Source organism: Heteronotia binoei, chromosome 21, assembly GCF_032191835.1.
Source record: "Heteronotia binoei isolate CCM8104 ecotype False Entrance Well chromosome 21, APGP_CSIRO_Hbin_v1, whole genome shotgun sequence".
NCBI classification, from domain to species: Eukaryota; Metazoa; Chordata; class Lepidosauria; order Squamata; family Gekkonidae; genus Heteronotia; species Heteronotia binoei.
The window spans coordinates 13,298,637-13,320,575 of record NC_083243.1 but is presented as its reverse complement, the minus strand read 5'-3'; the positions used below and the strand labels follow the sequence as shown (position 1 = coordinate 13,320,575).

General features: G+C 49.8%; 1 pseudogene; it reads right to left on the bottom strand.

Moving 5' to 3' along the window:
* Nucleotides 1-95: 95 nt before the first annotated feature.
* On the bottom strand, nt 96-20,310 carry LOC132588825 (actin-related protein 10-like; annotated as a pseudogene).
* Nucleotides 20,311-21,939: the final 1,629 nt, after the last annotated feature.

The window sequence follows — 21,939 nt, the reverse complement described above, 5'->3', positions numbered from 1 at the left end:
TGTCAGACAGAAAGGCGGGAGGGGCATCCAGTGGCGGCACTGCTTGGGAGGGTGCTCCCCGTTCAGCTCCATTGCAGTCACCAGAATGTGGGAAAGGAACGGGGGAGGGGAAGTGCCAAATGAACGGGGGGGGGGGTCCTCTCTCGGCCAGATCCCTATTTCTCAGTGGAAAAGGCTCTTTTCATCAGCGGAGGTGGCGTTTTCCCGACATCAAACATCATTTCCAGGGAGGGTTATTGAGGCAACACCAGTCGGGGATGCCGGCCGGTCTGGTTGTAGTACTCCTTCGATACGAACGGCTCCCGAGATATCCTGGAGGGCTCCAAAGACGGCTCCTGAAGAAGTCCACACGTGAACAAGAGTCAGAATCTTATTTTAAGAGCAAAAACCTTATCACTCCGGGCTCTTTAAGAGGAAAACCCAATCATTCTTGCCTATTTTAAGAGCAAATATCTTATCACTCCGGGCTCCAGGCTCTTTAGAAGCAAAACCCAAATCATTCCTCGCTCTTAACAGTAAAAACCTTATAATTCTGGCTCTTTAATATTCTACTGGACTCCTCTTTATTGCTGAGATTTGTATTTGTAAGTGAACAAGGTTGAGTAAGGGCCAAAAAGGAATACCAGAAGATATGGGATTTATATCTCACCCTATACTCCGAATCTCAGAGTTCTCAGAGCGGTCACAATCTCCTTTACCTCCCCCCGCACCATGTACAACAGACATCTGTGAGGTGGCTGGGGCTGAGAGAGCTCCTCCCAGAAGCTGCCCTTTCAAGGACAGTTCTGTGAGAGCTATGGCTGACCCAAGGCCATTCAACAGCTGCAAGTGGAGGAGTGGGGAATCAAAGCCGGTTCTCCCAGATAAAAGTCTACAATAGATAGATGATAGGGGAATGGGGGGATGGAGGATGATAGATAGATAGATAGATAGATAGAATAGATAGATAGATAGATAGATAGATAGATAGATAGATAGATAGATAGATAGATAGATAGTTAGATAGATGATAGATGATAGATGATAGATGATAGATGATAGATGATAGATGATTGATAGATAGATAGATAGATAGATAGATAGATAGATAGATAGATAGATAGATAGATAGATAGATAGATAGATAGATAGATAGATAGATAGATAGATAGATAGATAGAAGACAGACAGACAGAGATAGACAGACAGACAGATATTGGATTTTATATCCCACCCCCCACTCCGAATCTCAAATCTCAGAGTGCCTCACAATCTCCTTTCCCTTCCTCCCCCACAACAGACACCCTGTGAGGTGGGTGGGGCTGAGAGGGCTCTCAAAGCAGCTGCCGTTTCAAGGACAACCTCTGCCAGAGCTCTGGCTGACCCAAGGCCATCCCAGCAGCTGCAAGTGGAGGAGTGGGGAATCAAAGCGGTTCTCCCAGATAGAAGTCCACAATAGATAGATGATAGGGGAATGGGGGGATGGAGGATGATAGACAAAAGATAGATAGGAAGACAGACAGACATAGACAGACAGACAGACATTGGATTTATATCCACCCCCCACTCCGAATCTCAAAGTCTCAGAGCGGCCTACAATCTCCTTTCCCTTCCTCCCTCACAACAGACACCCTGTGAGGTGGGTGGGGCTGAGAGGGCTCTCACAGCAGCTGCCCTTCCAAGGACAGAGTCTCCGAGTGGCCTACAATCTCCTTTCCATTCCTCCCCACAACAGACACCCTGTGAGGTGGGTGGGGCTGAGAGGGCTCTCACAGCAGCTGCCCTTTCAAGGACAGAGTCTCTGAGAGGCCTACAATCTCCTTTCCCTTCCTCCCCCACAACAGACACCTGTGAAGTAGGTGGGGCTGAGAGAGCTCTTACAGCAGCTGCCCTTTCAAGACAACCTCTGCCAGAGCTCTGGCTGACCCAAGGCCATCCCAGCAGGTGCAAGTGGAGGAGTGGAGAATCAAACCCGGTTCTCTCAGATAAGGAGTCTGCACACTTCACCACTACACCAAACTGGCTGAGAAGAGCACCCAGAGCCCTGAGTCTCTCTCTCTCTCACACACACCCGCATTTCCTTCTAAGCCATTTCAGACTCACCTCCCAGCCAAGCCACGCAGTTGGGTTTGGCAGGTGGGTTGTGCACGCGGAAAGCCTTGGTGGCCAGCGTCTCCTTGTACTTTGGCTTCTCCACCAGGTACCTGATCTCCGCCATCAACCGGTGCAGGAAGCCGGGCAGCATGGCCGTTGCCCCGATCACCACCAGGTTCTCTGCCAGCTGCTTCCGTGGTGTCGATTGGACACTGGCGGGAAGAGAAGAAGAGAAAGATATTGGGTTTATATCCCGCCCTCCACTCTGAATCTCAGAGTCTCAGAGAGGCTCAAACTCTACTTTATCTTCTCCCCCCACAACAGAAACCCTGTGAGGTGGGTGGAGCTGAGAGAGCTCTGACAGAAGCTGCCCTTTCAATGGACAGAGTCTCAGAGCGGCCTGCAATCTCCTTTCCCTTCCTCCCCCACAACAGGCATCCTGTGAGGTGGGTGGGGCTGAGAGAGCTCTCATATCAGCTGCCCTACAAGGACAGAGTCTCAAAGCGACCTACAATCTCCTTTTCCTTCCTCCGCCACAACAGGCACCCCTGTGAGGTGGGTGGGACTGAGAGGGCTCTCACAGCAGCTACCCTTCCAAGCACAGAGTCTCAGAGCGGCCTACAATCTCCTTTCCCTTCCTCCCCCACAACAGACACCCTGTGAGGTGGCTGGGGCTGGGACAACTCCGGAGAGCTATGGCTGACCCGAGGCCATTCCAGCAGCTGAAAGTGGAGGAGTGGGGAATCAAACCCGGTTCTCCCAGATAAGAGTCTGCACACTTCACCAACATGGCTCTCAGAGAAACCACGACCAGGTGGTTGCATAACAGATAGGAATATATGATTGCCGTAAAACCCATGGACTGAGCGAATGTGGATGTGCATTGAAAGGGAAATGGGAATGCCAAAAGGGACAGTTAGGGGCAGGGATGGTGGCTCAGTGGTTGAGCATCTGCTTGGGAAGCAGAAGGTCCCAGGTTCAATCCCTGGCATCTCCAAAAAAGGGTCCAGGCAAATAGGTGTGAAAAACCTCAGCTTGAGACCCTGGAGAGCCGCTGCCAGTCTGAGAAGACAATACTGACTTGGATGGACCGAGGGTCTGATTCAGTATAAGGCAGCTTCATATGTTCATATGAAAGTAGGCCTGGAGATCTCCTAAAATGATCACTGATCTCTAGGCTACTGAGATTACGCCCCATGGAGAAAATGGCTCCTTTGAAGGGTGTGCTTTAAGTCATCACAGCCCTCATAAACCCCCTCTCCCAACCACTGCCCTCCACAGGCCCCATATCTCTCCCCCCTGAGGATTCCTATCCCCCTCCATATCTATTCATTTGAAAGAATGCACAGTGCTCCCACAGTGGCCAGCCAGTTCCTCTGGCGGGCCCACAACAAGGCAGAGAGGCCGAGGCCTCCATAACAACATCAGAAGAACCCTGCTGGATCAGACCAGTGAGGGTCCATCTAGTCCAGCCTCCTGTCTCACACAGTGGCCAGCCACTTCCTCTGGATGGCCAACAACAAGACACTGTCTTCCCCTGATGTTGCCTCCTGGCCCTGGGATTCGGAGGCTGACTGTCTCTGAACATGGAGGTTCTCTTGGGGGGCAGGGTAAAGCATAGTGAATGGAATCTTTCCAGTCAGATGAGCTCAAGGGAAGCCAAATGCCCATGCGTCCTGGATCTCCGTACCTGTAAGAGTGAGTCCAGGATCAAAGTGGCCACCGACTGCTCTTCGTTGTCCTGCTCAAAGAGTATTTCGACCACGGAGTCCCTGTTGACAAGAAACAAAAGGGTGGCTCAGGATTCCCTGCACAGAAGACAAGGCAGCATTCTGATCAGAAAGATCACCCACCATTTGGTAAGGTGAGAACGTAAGAGCATAAGAGAAGCCATGTTGGATCAGGCCAGTGGCTCATCCAGTCCAACACTCTGTGTCACACATAAGAACATAAGAGAAGCCATGTTGGATCAGGCCAATGGCCCATCCAGTCCAACACTCTGTATCACACATAAGAACATAAGAGAAGCCATGTTGGATCAGGCCAGTGGCCCATCCAGTCCAACACTCTGTGTCACATAAGAACATAAAAGAAGCCATGTTGGATCAGGCCAATGGCCCATCCAGTCCAACACTGTGAGTCACATAAGAACATAAGGAAGCCATGTTGGATCAGGCCAGTGGCCCATCCAGTCCAACACTCTGTGTCACATAAGAACATAAGAGAAGCCATGTTGGATCAGGCCAATGACCAATCAGTCCAACACTCTGTGTCACATAAGAACATAAGAGAAGCCATGTTGGATCAGGCCAATGGGCCCTCCAGTCCAACACTCTGTGTCACACTTAAGAACATAAGAGAAGCCATGTTGGATCAGGTCAATGGGCCATCCAGTCCAACACTCTGTGTCACACAGTGGCCAAAAAACCCAAGTGCCATCAGGTGGTCCATCATTGGGGCCAGGACACTAGAAGCCCTCCCACTGTGGTCCTCCAAGCACCAAGAATACAGAGCATCACTGCCCCAGACAGGGAGTTCCAACAATACACTGTGTCTAATAGCCACTGATGGACTTCTGCTCCTGATGTTGATCCAATTTCCTCTTGAAGCTGGCTTTTCTTGTAGCCGCCACCACCTCCTGTGGCAGTGAATTCCACGTGTTGATCTCCTTTGGGTGAAGAAGTACTTCCTTTATCCATTCTAACCTGACTGCTCAGCAATTTCATTGAATGCCCACAAGTTCTTGTATTGTGGAGAAAGGGAGAAAAGGACTTCTTTCTCTACCTTCTCCATCCCATGCATAATCTTGTAAAGGTCGATCATTGTCATCCCTCAGTCGACGTGTCTCCCAACCATTCTAACCTTCCCTCATAGGGAAAGTGTTCCCTATGAAGAAAAAGGTGGGTTTTGGCCACAACGACATATTCATTATTCTTTGCAGGGCCGCAAGACTATCTTGCTACCTGCAGCCTGTGGCAGCATTTCTTTTGGGGTTGGTTCTCTTATGAAATTGGCCAAAAGGGGTCCAAGCTATCCAGCACTATCAAGCACTTAGGCTGAGAGCTAGCTGCTAGACATCTAGGTCAGAAGAAAGTAGGTTAGAGATAAAAGCTATCTAAGGGCAATCTTAGCCTTACGTAGATTGATTTGGCAGCATAATTGTTGATGTCAAGAAGCAGAAAAAGAAATTGGATTTATATCCCGACCTCCACTCCGAATCTCAGAGCGGCTCACAACCTCCTTTCCCTTCGTCCCCAACAACAGGCACCCTGTGAGGTGGGTGGGGCTGAGAGAGCTCTGACAGAAGCTGCCCTTTCAAGGACAACCTCTGCCAGAGCTATGGCTGACCCGAGGCCATGCTAGCAGGTGCAAGTGGAGGAGTGGGGAATCAAGCCCGGTTCTACCAGATAAGCGTCTACGCAATTAACCACTACACCAAACTGGCTCTTATATTATACTACTGTATAATATATCTAAATACTACTATATAACCTTCTAACTGTTATGTATTCTGAAATTGTACTAATGTTACCTATTGTTTTGCCTTTTTACATCTGTGTTTGTTTGTTTGTTTTGGAATTGCAGACTGTTTATTTTGGCTGCTCTCTCTTTCTTTTAAAATTTTTTTTTCTTTATTATAAACTCAAACAGCTTACAGAAAAACAAAGTTCCAAAATATGAAACTCAACATAAACTCAACATAAACATAAACTTTATTACACAAATTAAGACAAAGTGAAATAATTAGCAAAATGGATTCTTTAAAAAGGAGACCATTTTTCCATTACAAATTTATGTGGAGGTATAGTAGCACATGACTGCACCTCACCTGTAACGTTATCTAGCGTAAAGTCATCCCATACTTTGAGATTCCAAGCCCATAGACTAGGGGTTTGCTCATCTTTCCATTTACATGTAATAACCGCTTTAGCTGCAGTGAGTAAAGTCATTATAAGCCCTTTATCTTGTTACAAAGAAAATCTAGATTCCTTTCTACATATGTACTTTTTAGCTTTCTGTCCGGAGAAGAAACCTGAGTGTAATAAAGTTTATCAGTGCAGTTTAGAAACCTATTCATTTGTCTGTGTGAGTTCCGGAAAAGCTACAGGTTGTTTGAGTTACTGAGAGTACGAAAGGTGTACAAAAGTAAATCCGCCTCACAGTCGATCCCCTGGAAGTTGAGGGGAATGCCTTGATTCTCTTATGCTTATAGATAAAAATATGGAGCAGAGGTCCATCAGTGGCTATTAGCCACAGTGTGTATATGTGTGTGTGTGTGTGTATATAAAAAATTTTGGCCACTGTGTGACACAGTGTTGGACTGGATGGGCCATTGGCCTGATCCAATATGGCTTCTCTTATGTTCTTATGTGTGACACAGAGTGTTGGACTGGATGGGCCATTGGCCTGATCCAATATGGCTTCTCTGATGTTCTTATGTGACACGGACTGGATGGGCCATGGGCCTGATCCAACATGGCTTCTCTTATGTTCTTCTGTGACACAGAGTGTTGGACTGGATGGGCCACTGGCCTGATCCAACATGGCTTCTCTTATGTTCTTATGTGACAGAGTGTTGGACTGGATGGGCCATTGGCCTGATCCAACATGGCTTCTCTTATGTTCTCTTATGTTCTTAAAAAAGCAAAATTCAAATTTTCTCACCTGATGGCTCCGGTCACGTGCAAGATCTTCTCTCCGTCCAGCGGGTAGTCGACGTCCGGAGGAGGAGCTGGACGCTAAGTTGAAAGAGACTTGGTCAGAGTCGACCCCTGAGATCCAACCCAATTACAAAAATCCCCCAAAAACGAGGAACACAGTTTCTGCTGCCAAACTGAAAAGGCGGGAGATTTCCTTGCCTACCTCAGCACTGCCGTCCACGTTGAACTTCGCCGCCTGAATTTTCAGTCCTCTCTGGAGGTCGCTCACAAAACAGGTGCGAACTTCACAAGATGGAGAAAAAAAGCTTTCAATTACCCACTGCCGTTTATCCATCCACCCTTTTCCTGCCCAAAGTGTTGGCCATTCTCTAGTTCAATGCGGTCAGTTTGGTGTAGTGGTTAAGTGTGCGGAGTCTTTTCTGAGAGAACCGGGTTTGATTCCCCACTCCTCCACTTGCTCCTGCTAGCATGGCCTTGGGTCAGCCATAGCTCTCATAGGAGTTGTCATAAGAACATCAGAGAAGCCATGTTGGATCAGGCCAATGGCCCACCCAGTCCAACACTCTGCGTCACACAGTGGCTAAAAAAAGCAGGTGCCATAAGGAGGTCCATCAGTGGAGCCAGGACACTAGAAGTCCTCCCACTGTGCCCCCCCCAAACACCAAGAATACAGAGCATCTCTGCCCCAGACAGAGAATTCCAACGATACATTGTGGCTACTAGCCACTGATGGACTTCTGCTCCAGATGTTGATCCAATCCCCTCTTGAAGCTCTTGTCCAGTGGCTCTCCAGATGTTTTTTGCCCACAATTCCCATCAGCCCCAGCCATTGGCCATGCTGGCTGGGGCTGATGGGAGTTGTAGGCAAAAAAAGCAACTGGAGAGCCACTGTTCCCCACCCCTGCTCTTGTCCTTGAAAGGGCAGCTTCTGGGAGAGCTCTCTCAGCCCCACCCACCTCACAGGGTGCCTGTTGCGGGGGTAGAAGATAAAAGAGATTGTGAGCTGCTCTGAGACTCTGAGATTCGGAGTGGAGGGCAGGATATAAATCCAATATTATAATCATCGTCGCTGTTGTTGTCATCCTCGTTTAGCTCCAGGAGAAGGAGCTCCATGCCATACGTGAGGCTCCTCCCTCTGCAGAGGCTCCCTGATTGCTTCAACAGAGGAAGCTGATTGGTATATTGCATTTATATTCCCCTTGAGTATGGGGTCCCCACCCTGGTGCCCACCAACCCCTTCCCTGGTGCCCGCCAAGCGCTTTTAGAAAGTAGGCGGGATGAGGTGGGGCTTTTCCCAGCAAGGCTCCTGGTTGGCCTTTGGACATTTTTTTTTTAAATACTGCTTTAGCAGCAGGTGACACTAAAGTGCAGGGATCTTCACAGTGTGACTGAAGGTAAGCTGCTGTAGTCCTTTTGTGGCTGGCTTCACCTCCTGTGGTGGCCATTTTCTACTTAGAATCATAGAGTTGGAAGGGACCTCTAGGGTCATCTAGTCCAATCCCCTGCACAATGCAGGAAACTCACAAATACCTCCCCCTAAATTCACAGGATCCACACTGCAGTCAGATGGCCCTCTAGCCTCTGTTTGAAAACCTCCAAGGAAGGAGAGCCCACCACCTCCTGAGGAAGCCTGTTCCACTGAGGAACCGCTCTAAACACACAAATACCTCCCCCTAAATTCACAGGATCCTCATTGCTGTCAGATGGCCCTTTAGCCTCTGTTTGAAAACCTCCAAGGAAGGAGAGCCCACCACCTCCCAAGGAAGCCTGTTCCACTGAGGAACCGCTCTAAACTCACAAATACCTCCCCCTAAATTCACAGGATCTTCATCGCTGTCAGATGGCCATCTAGGTTCTGTTTGAAAACCTCCAAGGAAGGAGAGCCCACCACCTCCTGAGGAAGCCTGTTCCACTGAAGAACAGCTCTAAACTCACAAATACCTCCCCCTAAATTCACAAGATCTTCATCGCTGTCAGATGGCCCTCTAGCCTTTGTTTGAAAACCTCCAAGGAAGGAGAGCCCACCACCTCCCGAGGGAGTCTGTTCCACTGAGAAATCGCTCTAACGGTCAGGAAGTTCTTCCTAATGTTGAGCTGGAAACTCTTTTGATTGAATTTCAAGCCACTGGTTCTGGTCCTACCTTCTGGGGCCACAGAAAACAATTCCACCCCATCCTCTAGATGACAGCCCTTCAAATACTTGAAGATGGTGATCACATCACCTCGCAGCCGCCTCCTCTCCAGGCTAAACATCCCCAGCTCCTTGGAGGTTTTTAAGCAGAGGCTGGATGGCCATCCAACAGCAATGCTGATTCTGCGAACTTAGGCATGAGAAGGACGGTGGGAAGGGTTGCATCAGTGTTTAGCTCTCGTGGCCCCTTCTTACACACCCAGGGAAATACGGATTGCCGCTTTGGGGTCAGGAAGCTATTTTTTCTAGGCAAGAGACTTTTTGCCCTCTTTTGGGCATAGATCAACATCTGCAGCAGAGGACACTCAGTGGCAATTAGCCAAAGCGTACTGTTGGAACTCTCTGTCTGGGACAAGTGATGCTCTGCATTCTTGGTGCTTGGAGGGGCAACGGTGTGAGGACTTCTAATAATAATAATCATATATTTTATTTATATCCCGCCCTCCCCGCCGAAGCATGCTCAGGGCGGCTAACAACATATAAAATTTACAAATTACAATATAAAAACATTTCAATGCGATATATATAATGTACTAATGAAAACCATTATAATTAAAACCATCAAAACTACAATTGAAACAGTGCTATATTTTATACAATTTACAGTGCTGTATTCTAGATGTTCTCCTCAGTGGTTTATGATGGCCGGACATGGTAGACTAAATCCACATTTAAGCGAAGGCCATTTGAAAAAGGGTAGTCTTGCAGGCCCTACGGAATTGACCAAGACTCTGCAGGGCCCGCACTTCATCCGGTAGTTGGTTCCACCAGTGTGGAGCTGCGGTTCTAGTGTCCTGGCCCCACTGATGGACCTCCTGATGGCACCTGGGTTTTTTGGCCACTGTGTGACCCAGAGTGCTGGACTGAATGGGCCACTGGCCTGATCCCACATGGCTTCTCTTATGTTTTTATTTCTGGGGCAGTGATGCTCTGTATTCTTGGTTTCGGGGGGGGGGGGGAGGCAACAGTGGGAGGTCTTCTAGTGTCCTGGCCCAACTGATGGACCTCCTGATGGCAGCTGGGTTTTTTGGCCACTGTGTGACCCAGAGTGCTGGACTGAATGGGCCATTGGCCTGATCCAACATGGCTTCTCTTATGTTCTTATGTGTGACACAAAGTGTTGGACTGGATGGGCCATTGGCCTGATCTAACATGGCTTCTCTGATGTTCTTAGATCTCTAGACTGGTGCATTTCTTTACAAAAGCCTTGTGAAGCTTTACAGTGAAGCAAATTCTCACAGGGTCAACGTTGCCCTCCTATTGACCTGCTCGGGGCCACGATGGTCTTGTTGAAAGAGTTTCCAGTAAAGGAATCATGTCTGTGAGTCCACATGTCCACAATCATGGTACAGGCTGGGACAGAAGCTTGAGAACGGTCACTTGCCTACTATGATGTAGGGCCACGTGCAAAGACTACAACCGGTTTTTCATTATGAAAATGCAAAAAAACACCATCCTGCACCACAGAGCATCTAAAGATGCAGTCCAGGTAAAAATCTGAACGACGTTTAAACCCTGCCCATGTTATCATGAGCTACTGCACAAGGCTACTGCGTCCAAGGTAAGATCTGTATAAGAAAAGATATTTTCTTACCTTTTATGTCTTCTATGATGTCTTCAGGAACTGAGCCTGAAACACGAGAAAATGGTTTCAGCCCAACAGATCCGGCAAGGGTGTCGACCAAACAGAATCCAAACCCAGAACAGCCTGGGAGTTCAGGATAAATACCATGAGCTGACGTGCACCCCCCCGCCCCGCCTCAGCGTTAATACACGTGGTGCAGAGTGGTAAAGCTGCAGTACTGCAGTTGGAGCCCTCTGCTCACGACTGGAGTTCGGTCCCCGGCAGAAGCTGGGTTTTCAGGAAGCTGACTCAGCTTTTCATCCTTCTGAGGTCGGTCAAAGGAGTCCCCAGCTTGCTGGGGGGCGGGGGGGAAGTGTAGATCAGGGGTGGCCAAAGGTAGCTCTCCAGATGTTTTTTTTGCTTACAATTCCCATCAGCCCCCGCCAGCATAGCCAATGGCTGGGGCTGATGGGAGTTGTAGGTAAACAACATCTGGTGAGCTGCCATTGGCCACCCCTGCAATAGGGGAGGGCAGGATATAAATCTAATAAAATAGAATGCATTTGAAGTTAAAATTGCTTTCCTTCCACCTCTCCCTCCCCCTGACACCCAATCTATTTTCCTTCCTTCTTTGTGGCTCTCAAACATCTGACGTTCATGTCTTGAGGCTCTCGAACATCTGACATTTATTCTATGTGGCTCTTACGTTAAGCAAGTTTGGACACCCCCTGGTCTAGGTCAAATCCAACCTGGGCTCTCCCTAGAATCTAAAATGACTCAACTGAAGCTATCGTGCTTTGGTCACATCACGAGAAGACAGGAACCACTGGGAAAGACCATAAGAGGAAGAATTGCAGATTTATACCCTGCCCTTCTCTCTGAATGAGAGACTCAGAGCAGCTTACAACCTCCTATATCTTCTCCCCCCACAACAGACACCCTGTGAAGTGGGTAGGGCTGGAGAGGGCTCTCCCAGCAGCTGCCCTTTCAAGGACAGAGGCTCAGAGCGGCCTACAATCTCCTTTCCCTTCCTCCCCCCCAACAGACACCCTGTGAGGTGGGTGGGGCTGGAGAGGGCTCTCCCAGCAGCTGCCCTTTCAAGGACAGAGGCTCAGAGCGGCCTACAATCTCCTTTCCCTTCCTCCCCCCCAACAGACACCCTGTGAGGTGGGTGGGGCTGGAGAGGGCTCTCCCGGCAGCTGCCCTTTCAAGGACCGTGGGTGTCATAAAATGTTATGCCAGGTAGCAGAGATGTAAACTTTATAAAGGACACAGACAAACACAAAGATTTTTTAAAAATAAACTGAAAATAGTAAAGAAGAAGATGAAGAAGATATTGGATTTATATCCCACCCTCCACTCCAAAGAGTCTCAGAGTGGCTCACAATCTCCTTTCCCTTCCTCCCCCACAACAGACACCCTGTGAGGTAGGTGGGGTTGAGGGAGCTCTGACAGCAGCTGCCCTTTCAAGGACAACTCCCTCGAGAGCTATGGCTGACCCAAGGCCATTCCAGCAGGTGCAAGTGGAGGAGTGGGGAATCAAACCCAGTTCTCCCAGATAAGAGTTCGCACACTTAACCACTACACCAAACTGCCAGGAAAAGTTGAAGACAGCAGGAAAAGAAGAAGACTCAACATGAGACGGATTCCCTCAGTCAAGGACGCCACAAGGGCCCCCAGTTTGCAAGATCTGAGCAAGGCTGTTAATGAGGGGGTGTTTTGGAGGCCTGCCGGTGTGTGACGCACATTACCAGGTCTCCAATTTAGTGGGAGCTCACAGAAGAGCAGCTCCCGAACCTTTTGTAGAGTTCCACCTCCTCCTTCTGAGAATTCCACCTCCTTGCCCATTGAATAGTATTGCAGCTGCATAGCAATCCCTGGATGAGCTCCACCACCTATTTTTCTACAAAATGACCCCTAGATAGGTAGATTTGATAGATGGATTGGATGGATTGAAGATGAAATGCTTGGGACTCTTTAGCTTGGAGAAACGTCGACTGCGGGGTGACATGATAGAAGTTTACAAGATTATGCATGGGATGGAGAAAGCAGAGAAAGAGGTACTTATCTCCCTTTCTCACAATACAAGAACTTGTGGGCATTCGATGAAATTGCTGAGCAGACAGGTTAAAACGGATAAAAGGAAGTACTTCTTCACCCAAAGAGTGATTAACATGTGGAATTCACTGCCACAGGAGGTGGTGGCGGCCACAAGCATGGCCACCTTCAAGAGGGGTTTAGATAAAAATATTGAGCAGAGGTCCATCAGTGGCTATTAGCCACAGTGTGTGTGTGTATATATATAAAAAATTTTTGGCCACTGTGTGACACAGAGTGTTGGACTAGATGGGCCACTGGCCTGATCCAACATGGCTTCTCTTATGTTCTTATGGATGATAGATAGATGGAGAGAAGAGGGATGATGGATAGATAGATGGAGACAGGAGGAATGATGGATAGATAGATAGATGGAGAGAGGAGGGATGATAGATAGATGGAGGGATGATGGATGGATGATGGAAGATAGAAAGAAAGAAGATAATTAGAAAGAAGATAGATGGAGGATGGATGATGGATGATAGCTAGCTAGCTACCTAGAGGCCTCAGATTCAGTGGGAGCTCACAGGAGCGCAGCTGCTAAACGTTTCTGAGAGTTCCACCTCCTCCTCCTGAGAATTCCACCTCCTTGTCCACTGAATAGTTTGTGCAGCTGCATAACAATCCCTGGATGAGCTCCACCACGTATATTTCTACAAAATGTCCCCTGCACATTACCCATCACGGAGGGAAGGCTCTGCCCTTTGGTTGCTCCCGTATCCACCGTGCTCTGCTCCAGCAGCTGGTACTCCAACTCCCTGAAGGATCGCAACAACATTAAAAAGTAGTTTAACAAGATAAACAACAACAACACCACCCAGCATTTTTTCTCAGCCATCCCCCCACCAGATGCGTCCCTCCAGATTACTTCCCTTCCAACTCTGCGGCCCAGAACTTAAGATGTGCGGCAGTGAAACGGTTCTGGCAGCTGAAAGGTCACAGGGCGCTTGGAGCAGACGCGGCTGATGCATTCGGAACAAGAACACCCCGTCGACTTACTTGTGAATGGCTTTTCCTCCCAATGGAAGGGCTCCCCAGCAGCTCAGAACAGGGATTCCCTCGTAGATCTGGGAGCAGCTCAGGATGCGACATTGACAAAGATTCAAAGAACTTGTCTTTAAAAAGGGAGGGCTTCTCGTGTCCTGGCCCCACTGAGGGACCTACTGATGGCACCTGGTTTTTTTGGCCACTGTGTGACAAAGAGTGTTGGACTGGAGGGGCCATTGACCTGATCCAACATGGCTTCTCTTATGTTCTTACGTCTGGGGCAGTGATGCTCTGTATTCTTGGTGCTTGGTGGGGGGGCGCACAGTGGGAGGGCTTCTCGTGTCCTGGCCCCACTGGTGGACCTCTTGATGGCACCTGGGTTTTTTGGCCACTGTGTGACACAGAGTGTTGGACTGGATGGGCCATTGGCCTGATCCAACATGGCTTCTCTTATGTTCTTACGGCAGAGATAATCACAACTAATGGACATTGAAAGGGGCAGATTTAACAGAATGACAGGGTATGTTTTGTTTTAAAGTTCTCAAAGGGCTTTCGTTTTCAGTCATGGGAACTTCCACGTTCAGAGGCAGTCAACCTTTAAGTCTCAGTCAACCTCGGAGCCTGGTTGTGGGGAGGGCGGGTTACGAATAGGATAAAATAAATCCCAGAGCCAGGGGCCAACATCAGGGAAGGCCTCAGCCTTTATGCCCTGCCGTTGGACCTTCAGAATAACTGGTTGGTCACTGTGTGAAACAGGACACTGGACTAGATGGACCATTAGTCTGATCCAGCATTGCTCTTGTTATAGTTTTATGTTATGTTCTTATTCTTGTGCTTGTGATTTGTTAGGAAGGAAATATTTAATTTCGCTCTTCTGCAGGAACCACTTGGAATGATGGGTCTGAACTTTGCCCTTTTCGTTTGGGTGAGACACTCGGCCATCACAAGGCAGGCCATCCCAAAAGACAATAAAACACACAAACCAGCAATTACAGGCTGGGCCCAGTTTGGTGTAGTGGTTAAGTGTACGGACTCTTTCCTGGGAAAACCGGGTTTGATTCCCCACTCCTCCACTTGCAGCTGCTGGAATGGCCTTCGGTCAGCCAGAGCTCTCTTATCTGGGAGAACCGGGTTTGATTCTCCACTCCTCCACTTGCAGTTGCTGGAATGGCTTTCGGTCAGCCGTAGCTATTGCAGGAATTGTCCGTGAAAGGGCAGCTTCTGGGAGAGCTCTCTCAGCCCCACCCACCTCACAGGGTGTCTGTTGTGGGGGAGTAAGGGAAAGGAGATTGTAGGCTGCTCTGAGACTCTGTCCTTGGAAGGGCAGCTGCTGGGAGAGCCCTGTCAGCCCCACCCACTTCACAGGGTGTCTGTTGTGGGGGAGGAAGGGAAAGGAGATTGTAGGCCGCTCTGAGACTGTCCTTGAAAGGGCAGCTGCTGTGAGAGCCCTCTCCAGATCCACCCTCCTCACAGGGTGTCTGTTGTGGGGGAGGAAGGGAAAGGAGATTGTAGGCCGCTCTGAGACTGTCCTTGAAAGGGCAGCTGCTGTGAGAGCCCTCTCCAGATCCACCCTCCTCACAGGGTGTCTGTTGTGGGGGAGGAAGGGAAAGGAGATTGTAGGCCGCTCTGAGACTCTGTCCTTGGAAGGGCAGCTGCTGGGAGAGCCCTGTCAGCCCCACCCACTTCACAGGGTGTCTGTTGTGGGGGAGGAAGGGAAAGGAGATCGTAGGCCGCCCTGAGCCTCTGTCCTTGAAAGGGCAGCTTCTGGGAGAGCTCTCTGAGCCTCACCCACCTCACAGGGGGTCTCACAGACACCCTGTGAGGTGGGTGGGGCTGAGAGGGCTCTCCCAGAAGCTGTCCTTTCCAGGACAACCTCTGCCAGAGCTCTGGCTGACCCAAGGCCATTCTAGCAGCTGCAAGTGGAGGAGTGGAGAATCAAGCCCGGTTCTACCAGATAAGAGTCCACGCAACACATAGAGCACAAAACTTGGAAGGGATGTTTTTACTTAATCATGATGGGCGGTGGGTGGCGCTGGACTCAAGGAAAAGACGGGAAAGCTATCACAGCGAAAGGGGGCGCTAGAACGTTGGGGCGAAGGTGCACAGCGAATCCTCCAGACTTTGCAAAATCTAAAAAATAAGCAGTTGTCGTTCCTTTCGGACTTATTCACGCCGAAGGATACAGGCAGCACCAGGCTTTCCGTGTAGCCGCAATCGAGGACCATGGCGGAGTTAATCCCGAGGGTCAGCAGGGACATCAGGTGGCTGGGAGCAAAGAGCACCGAAGGAACCTGGAAGGAGGAGAATTGCAACAAGGAGACGTCTGCTCCAACATGGCCTCATACCCGGGTTCACCCGCAAGCGAAGTCGGAAGAGAAATCTAATCAACGAACCCTATTGACATTCATTGAGGAGAAGTCTATCAACGGCTGCTTGCCACGGTGACTGAGGGCAACCTCCATGTTCAGAGGCACTAATCCTCTGAATCTCAGAGCCAGGAGGCAACGTCAGGGGAAGGCCTCAGCCTCTTGGCCCTGTGTGAGACAGGAGGCTGGACTAGATGGACCACTGGTCTGATCCAGCAGGGCTCTTCTGACGTTCTTATGAAGGCCTCGGCCTCTCTGCCCTGTTGTAGGCCCTCCAGAGGAACTGGTTGGCCACTGTGTGAGACAGGATGCTGGACTAGATGGACCCTCACTGGTCTGATCCAGCAGGGCTCTTCTGAGGTTCTTATGAAGGCCTCGGCCTCTCTGCCCTGTTGATGGCCCTCCAGAGGAACTGGTTGGCCACTGTGTGAGACAGGATGCTGGACTAGATGGACCCTCACTGGTCTGATCCAGCAGGGCTCTTCTGACGTTCTTATGAAGGCCTCGGCCTCTCTGCCCTGTTGATGGCCCTCCAGAGGAACTGGTTGGCCACTGTGTGAGACAGGATGCTGGACTGGATGGACCACTGGTCTGATCCAGCAGGGCTCTTCTGAGGTTCTTATGAAGGCCTCGGCCTCTCTGCCCTGTTGATTGCCCTCCAGAGGAACTCGTTGCCCCCTGTGTGAGACAGGATGTTGTACTAGATGGACCCTCACTGGTCTGATCGAGCAGAGCTCTTCTAAGGTTCTTATGAAGGCCTCGGCCTCTCTGTCCTGTTGCTGACCCTCCAGAGGAACTGGTTGGCCACTGTGCGAGACAGGATGCTGGACGAGATGGACCACTGGTCAGATCCAGCAAGGAGTTTCTGATGTTTTTATTAGGCAGGTCAGCTAAAAACGGTCCCTGAAGCACATACCTCAAAGTACTTGAAAAGCACTCTCGTGAGCGTCTCTCTGAAGTGGGAAGGGCACAGCACGGACTCCACGATCACGACGCGCCTGTCTCGGGGATTCACCAGCAAGTGTCTGAAAAGGCAAATGAGAAAGAAAGGAGGACACGGTGATCTCATTTTGTTGATTTTTTTAGAAAGTCACATTCTGCAAACTCTCTGCCAGTGGCCCTTGATGAAACTTCCAACAACAGAAACAAAAGATAAACAATTAATGGAAATACTTAATACTAAGCAAAGAACATAAAGAACATAAGAGAAGCCATGTTGGATCAGGCCAAAGGCCCATCCAGTCCAACACTCTGTGTCACACATAAGAACACAAGAGAAGCCATGCTGGATCAGGCCAATGGCCCATCCAGGCCAACACTCTGTGTCACACATAAGAACATAAGAGAAGCCATGTTGGATCAGGCCAGTGGCCCATCCAGTCCAACACTCTGTGTCACACTTAAGAACATAAGAGAGGCCATGTTGGATCAGGCCAATGGCCCATCCAGGCCAACACTCTGTGTCACATAAGAACATAAGAGAAGCCATGTTGGATCAGGCCAATGGCCCATCCAGTCCAACACTCTGTGTCACACTTAAGAACATAAGAGAAGCCATGTTGGATCAGGCCAATGGCCCATCCAGTCCAACACTCTGTGTCACACTTAAGAACATAAGAGAGGCCATGTTGGATCAGGCCAATGGCCCATCCAGGCCAACACTCTGTGTCACATAAGAACATAAGGGAAGCCATGTTGGATCAGGCCAATGGCCCATCCAGTCCAACACTCTGTGTCACACTTAAGAACATAAGAGAAGCCATGTTGGATCAGGCCAATGGCCCATCCAGGCCAAAACTCTGTGTCACACTTAAGAACATAAGAGAAGCCATGTTGGATCAGGCCAATGGCCCATCCAGTCCAACACTCTGTGTCACACATAAGAACATAAGAGAAGTCATGCTGGATCAGGACAATGGCCCATCCAGTCCAACACTGTGTCACACATAAGAACATAAGAGAAGTCATGTTGGATGAGGCCAATGGCCCATCCAGTCCAACACTCTGTGTCACACTTAAGAACATAAGAGAAGCCATGTTGGATCAGGACAATGGCCCATCCAGTCCAACACTCTGTGTCACACATAAGAACATAAGAGAAGCCATGCTGGATCAGACCAATGGCCCATCCAGTCCAACACTCTGTGTCACACATAAGAACATAAGAGAAGTCATGTTGGATGAGGCCAATGGCCCATCCAGTCCAACACTCTGTGTCACACTTAAGAACATAAGAGAAGCCATGTTGGATCAGGCCAATGGCCCATCCAGTCCAACACTCTGTGTCACACTTAAGAACATAAGAGAAGCCATGCTGGATCAGGCCAATGCCCCATCCAGTCCAACACTCTGTGTCACACTTAAGAACATAAGAGAAGTCATGTTGGATGAGGCCAATGGCCCATCCAGTCCAACACTCTGTGTCACACTTAAGAACATAAGAGAAGTCATGTTGGATGAGGCCAATGGCCCATCCAGTCCAACACTCTGTGTCACAGATAAGAACATAAGAGAGGCCATGCTGAATCAGGCCAATGGCCCATCCAGTCCAACACTCTGTGTCACACTTAAGAACATAAGAGAAGCCATGTTGGATCAGGCCAATGGCCCATCCAGTCCAACACTCTGTGTCACACATAAGAACATAAGAGAAGCCATGCTGGTTCTGGCAACTGGCCCATCTAGCCCAATTGTGTCACACAGTGGCCAAAACCCAGGTGCCATCAGGAGGTTCACTAGCAGGGCCAGAACTCCAGAAGCCCTCCCACTGTTGCCCCCCATAGACAGAGCATCGCTGTCCCAGACAGAGTGTTCCATCTATATCTTGTGGCTAACAGCTACTACCTCTGCTCCATATGGCTAACAGCCACCAGCTCTGCCTGGTTGTGCTACCTCTAAAGGAGTCCTTACCTGGATGGTTCAGGCTAGCCCAGTTCTGTCAGATCTTGCAAACTACGCAGGGTTGGCCCCGGCAAGTATTTTTAAATAGCAGACCACCAAGGAACACCAGGGTCACGACACAGAGGCAGGCAATGACAAAGCACCTCTGAACATCTCTTTCCCTGAAAATCGAAGTGGGGAAAGCCATGCAAACGGAATCAGAGGTCGGGATTCTCTCCCCTTCCTCGTCTCCTGGTAAAAACTTATCTTCTACTGTGATTCGAAACCACAGAGCTCTTGATTTGAACAGTGGGGCCTGCATTTTTAGGGCAGGAAAGAGAGACAGAATCGAGTCACATGGTGGGGGGCCATTTTTGAACCTGTAAGCTACCGTGGGCGGGTTCTCTGAAGGAAGGGCATGACAATAAATAACATTCAAATGGTGCCTCTTAGCCCAGTCAGACATAGAATCATAGAGTTGGAAGGGGCCACGCAGCCCATCTAGCCCAACTCCTTGCTCAAGGCAGGATCAGCCTAGAGAAGAAGAAGAAGATGAAGATATTGGATTTATATCCTGCCCTCCACTCCGAAGAGTCTCAGAGCGGCTCACAGTCTCCTTTCCCTCCTCCCCCACAACAGACACCCTGTGAGGCAGATGAAGATATTGGATTTATATCCCGCCCTCCACTCCGAAGAGTCTCAGAGCGGCTCACAATCTCCTTTACCTCCCCCCCGCACAACAGACACCCTGTGAGGTAGATGAAGATATTGGATTTATATCCCGCCCTCCACTCCGAAGAGTCTCAGAGCGGCTCACAATCTCCTTTCCCTCCTCCCCCACAACAGACACCCTGTGAGGTAGATGAAGATATTGGATTTATATCCCGCCCTCCACTCCGAAGAGTCTCAGAGCGGCTCACAATCTCCTTTCCCTTTCTCCCCACAACAGATGCCCTGTGAGGTGGATGAAGATATTGGATTTATATCCCACCCTCCACTCCGAAGAGTCTCAGAGCGGCTCACAATCTCCTTTACCTTCCTCCCCCACAACAGACACCCTGTGAGGTAGATGAAGATATTGGATTTATATCCCACCCTCCACTCCGAAGAGTCTCAGAGCGGCTCACAATCTCCTTTCCTTCCTCCCCCACAACAGACACCCTGTGAGGTAGATGAAGATATTGGATTTATATCCCGCCCTCCACTCCGAAGAGTCTCAGAGCGGCTCACAATCTCCTTTCCCTTCCTCCCCCACAACAGACACCCTGTGAGGTGGGGGGGGGTCTGAGAAAGCTCTGACCGAAGCGGTCCTTTCAAGGACAACCTCTGCCAGAGCTACGGCTGACCCAAGGCCATGCTAGCAGGTGCAAGTGGAGGAGTGGGGAATCAAACCTGGTTCTCCCAGATAAGAGTCCGCACACTTAACCAGTACACCAAACTAGCAGAGAGCAGAGGTCTCCAACCCCCGGTCTGTGGACAGTACCGGTACATGGCCTGTTAGCAACTGGGCCGTAAGCTGTATAATTATTTCATTATATATTACAATGTAATAATAATAATAATAAAAAGAAGACATTGGATTTATATCCTGCCCTCCACTTTGAATTTCAGAGTCTAAGAGCGGTTCAAAATCTCCTATATCTTCTTCTCCCACAACAGACACCCTGTGAGGTGGGGGAGGGGCTGAGAGAGCTCTCACAAAAGCTGCCCTTTCAAGGACAACCTCTGCCAGAGCTCTGGCTGACCCAAGGCCATTCCAGCAGCTGCAAGTGGAGGAGTGGGGAATCAAACCTGGTCCTCCCAGATAAGAGCCTGCACACTTCACCACTACACCAAACTGGCTCTTAGTGTAGGGCCTACTGTAAGTTCCAGGACGACTGGCTGCATCAGGGGTGTGTGGCCTAATATGCAAAGGAGCTCCTGCTACAAGGAGGGAGCAGAGCTTCAGTCAATAGAAGGAAGAGAGGCTTGGCTCAGTAGCTTTGCTGTGTGATTGAGAGAGCCTGGCAAAAGCAAGTTCTCCCTCTCCCCCTCCACTTCCTTCCCAAAGGAGGAGCCTTAGTCAATGGAAGAAGAACACATTGGATTTATATTCTGCCCTCCACCCTGAATCTCAGAGCGGCTCACAATATCCTTTATCTTCCTCCCGCACAACAGACACCCTGTGAGGTGGGTGGGGCTGGAGAGGACTCTCCCAGCAGCTGCCCTTTCAAGGACAGAGTCTTAGAGCGGCCTACAATCTCCTTTACCTTTCTCCCCCACAACAGACACCCTGCGAGGTGGGTGGGGCTGAGAGGGCTCTCACAGCAGCTGCCCTTTCAAGGACAGAGTCTTAGAGCGGCCTACAATCTCCTTTACCTTCCTCCCCCACAACAGACACCCTGCGAGGTGGGTGGGGCTGAGAGGGCTCTCACAGCAGCTGCCCTTTCAAGGACAGAGTCTCAGAGCGGCCTACAATCTCCTTTCCCTTCCTTCCCCACAACAGACACCCTGTGAGGTGGGTGGGGCTGAGAGGGCTCTCCCAGAAGCTGCCCTTCCAAGGACAACCTCTGCCAGAGCTATGGCTGACCCAAGGCCATTCCAGCAACTGCAAGTGGAGGAGTGGGGAATCAAACCTGGTTCTCCCAGCTAAGAGTCCACACACTTAACCACCACACCAAACTAATAGAAATAAAGTGCACAACTGTATTATCCTGAAACTATCACCCCCCCCCCCACTCGGTCTGTGGAAAAACTGTCTTCTATAAAACTGGTCCCTGGTGCGAAAAAGGTTGGGGACTGCTGGCCTAGAGCATTCCTAACAAGGGTTTGTCCAGCCGCTGCTTAATGACTGTCAATGACGGGGAGCTCATCGCCTCCCTAGGGAGCCCCATTTAGGGGAGGGACGGTGGCTTAGTGGTGGAGCATCTGCTTGGTAAGCAGAAGGTCCCGGTTCGATCCCCGGCATCTCCAACTAAAAAGGGTGCAGGCAAATAGGTGTGAAAAACCTCAGCTTGGGACCCTGGAGAGCCACTACCAGCCTAAGTAGACAAGACTGACTTTGATGGACCCAGGGTCTGATTCAGTAGAAGGCAGCTTCATGTGTTCCTATATGTTGGGGAGGGACGGTGGCTCAGTGGT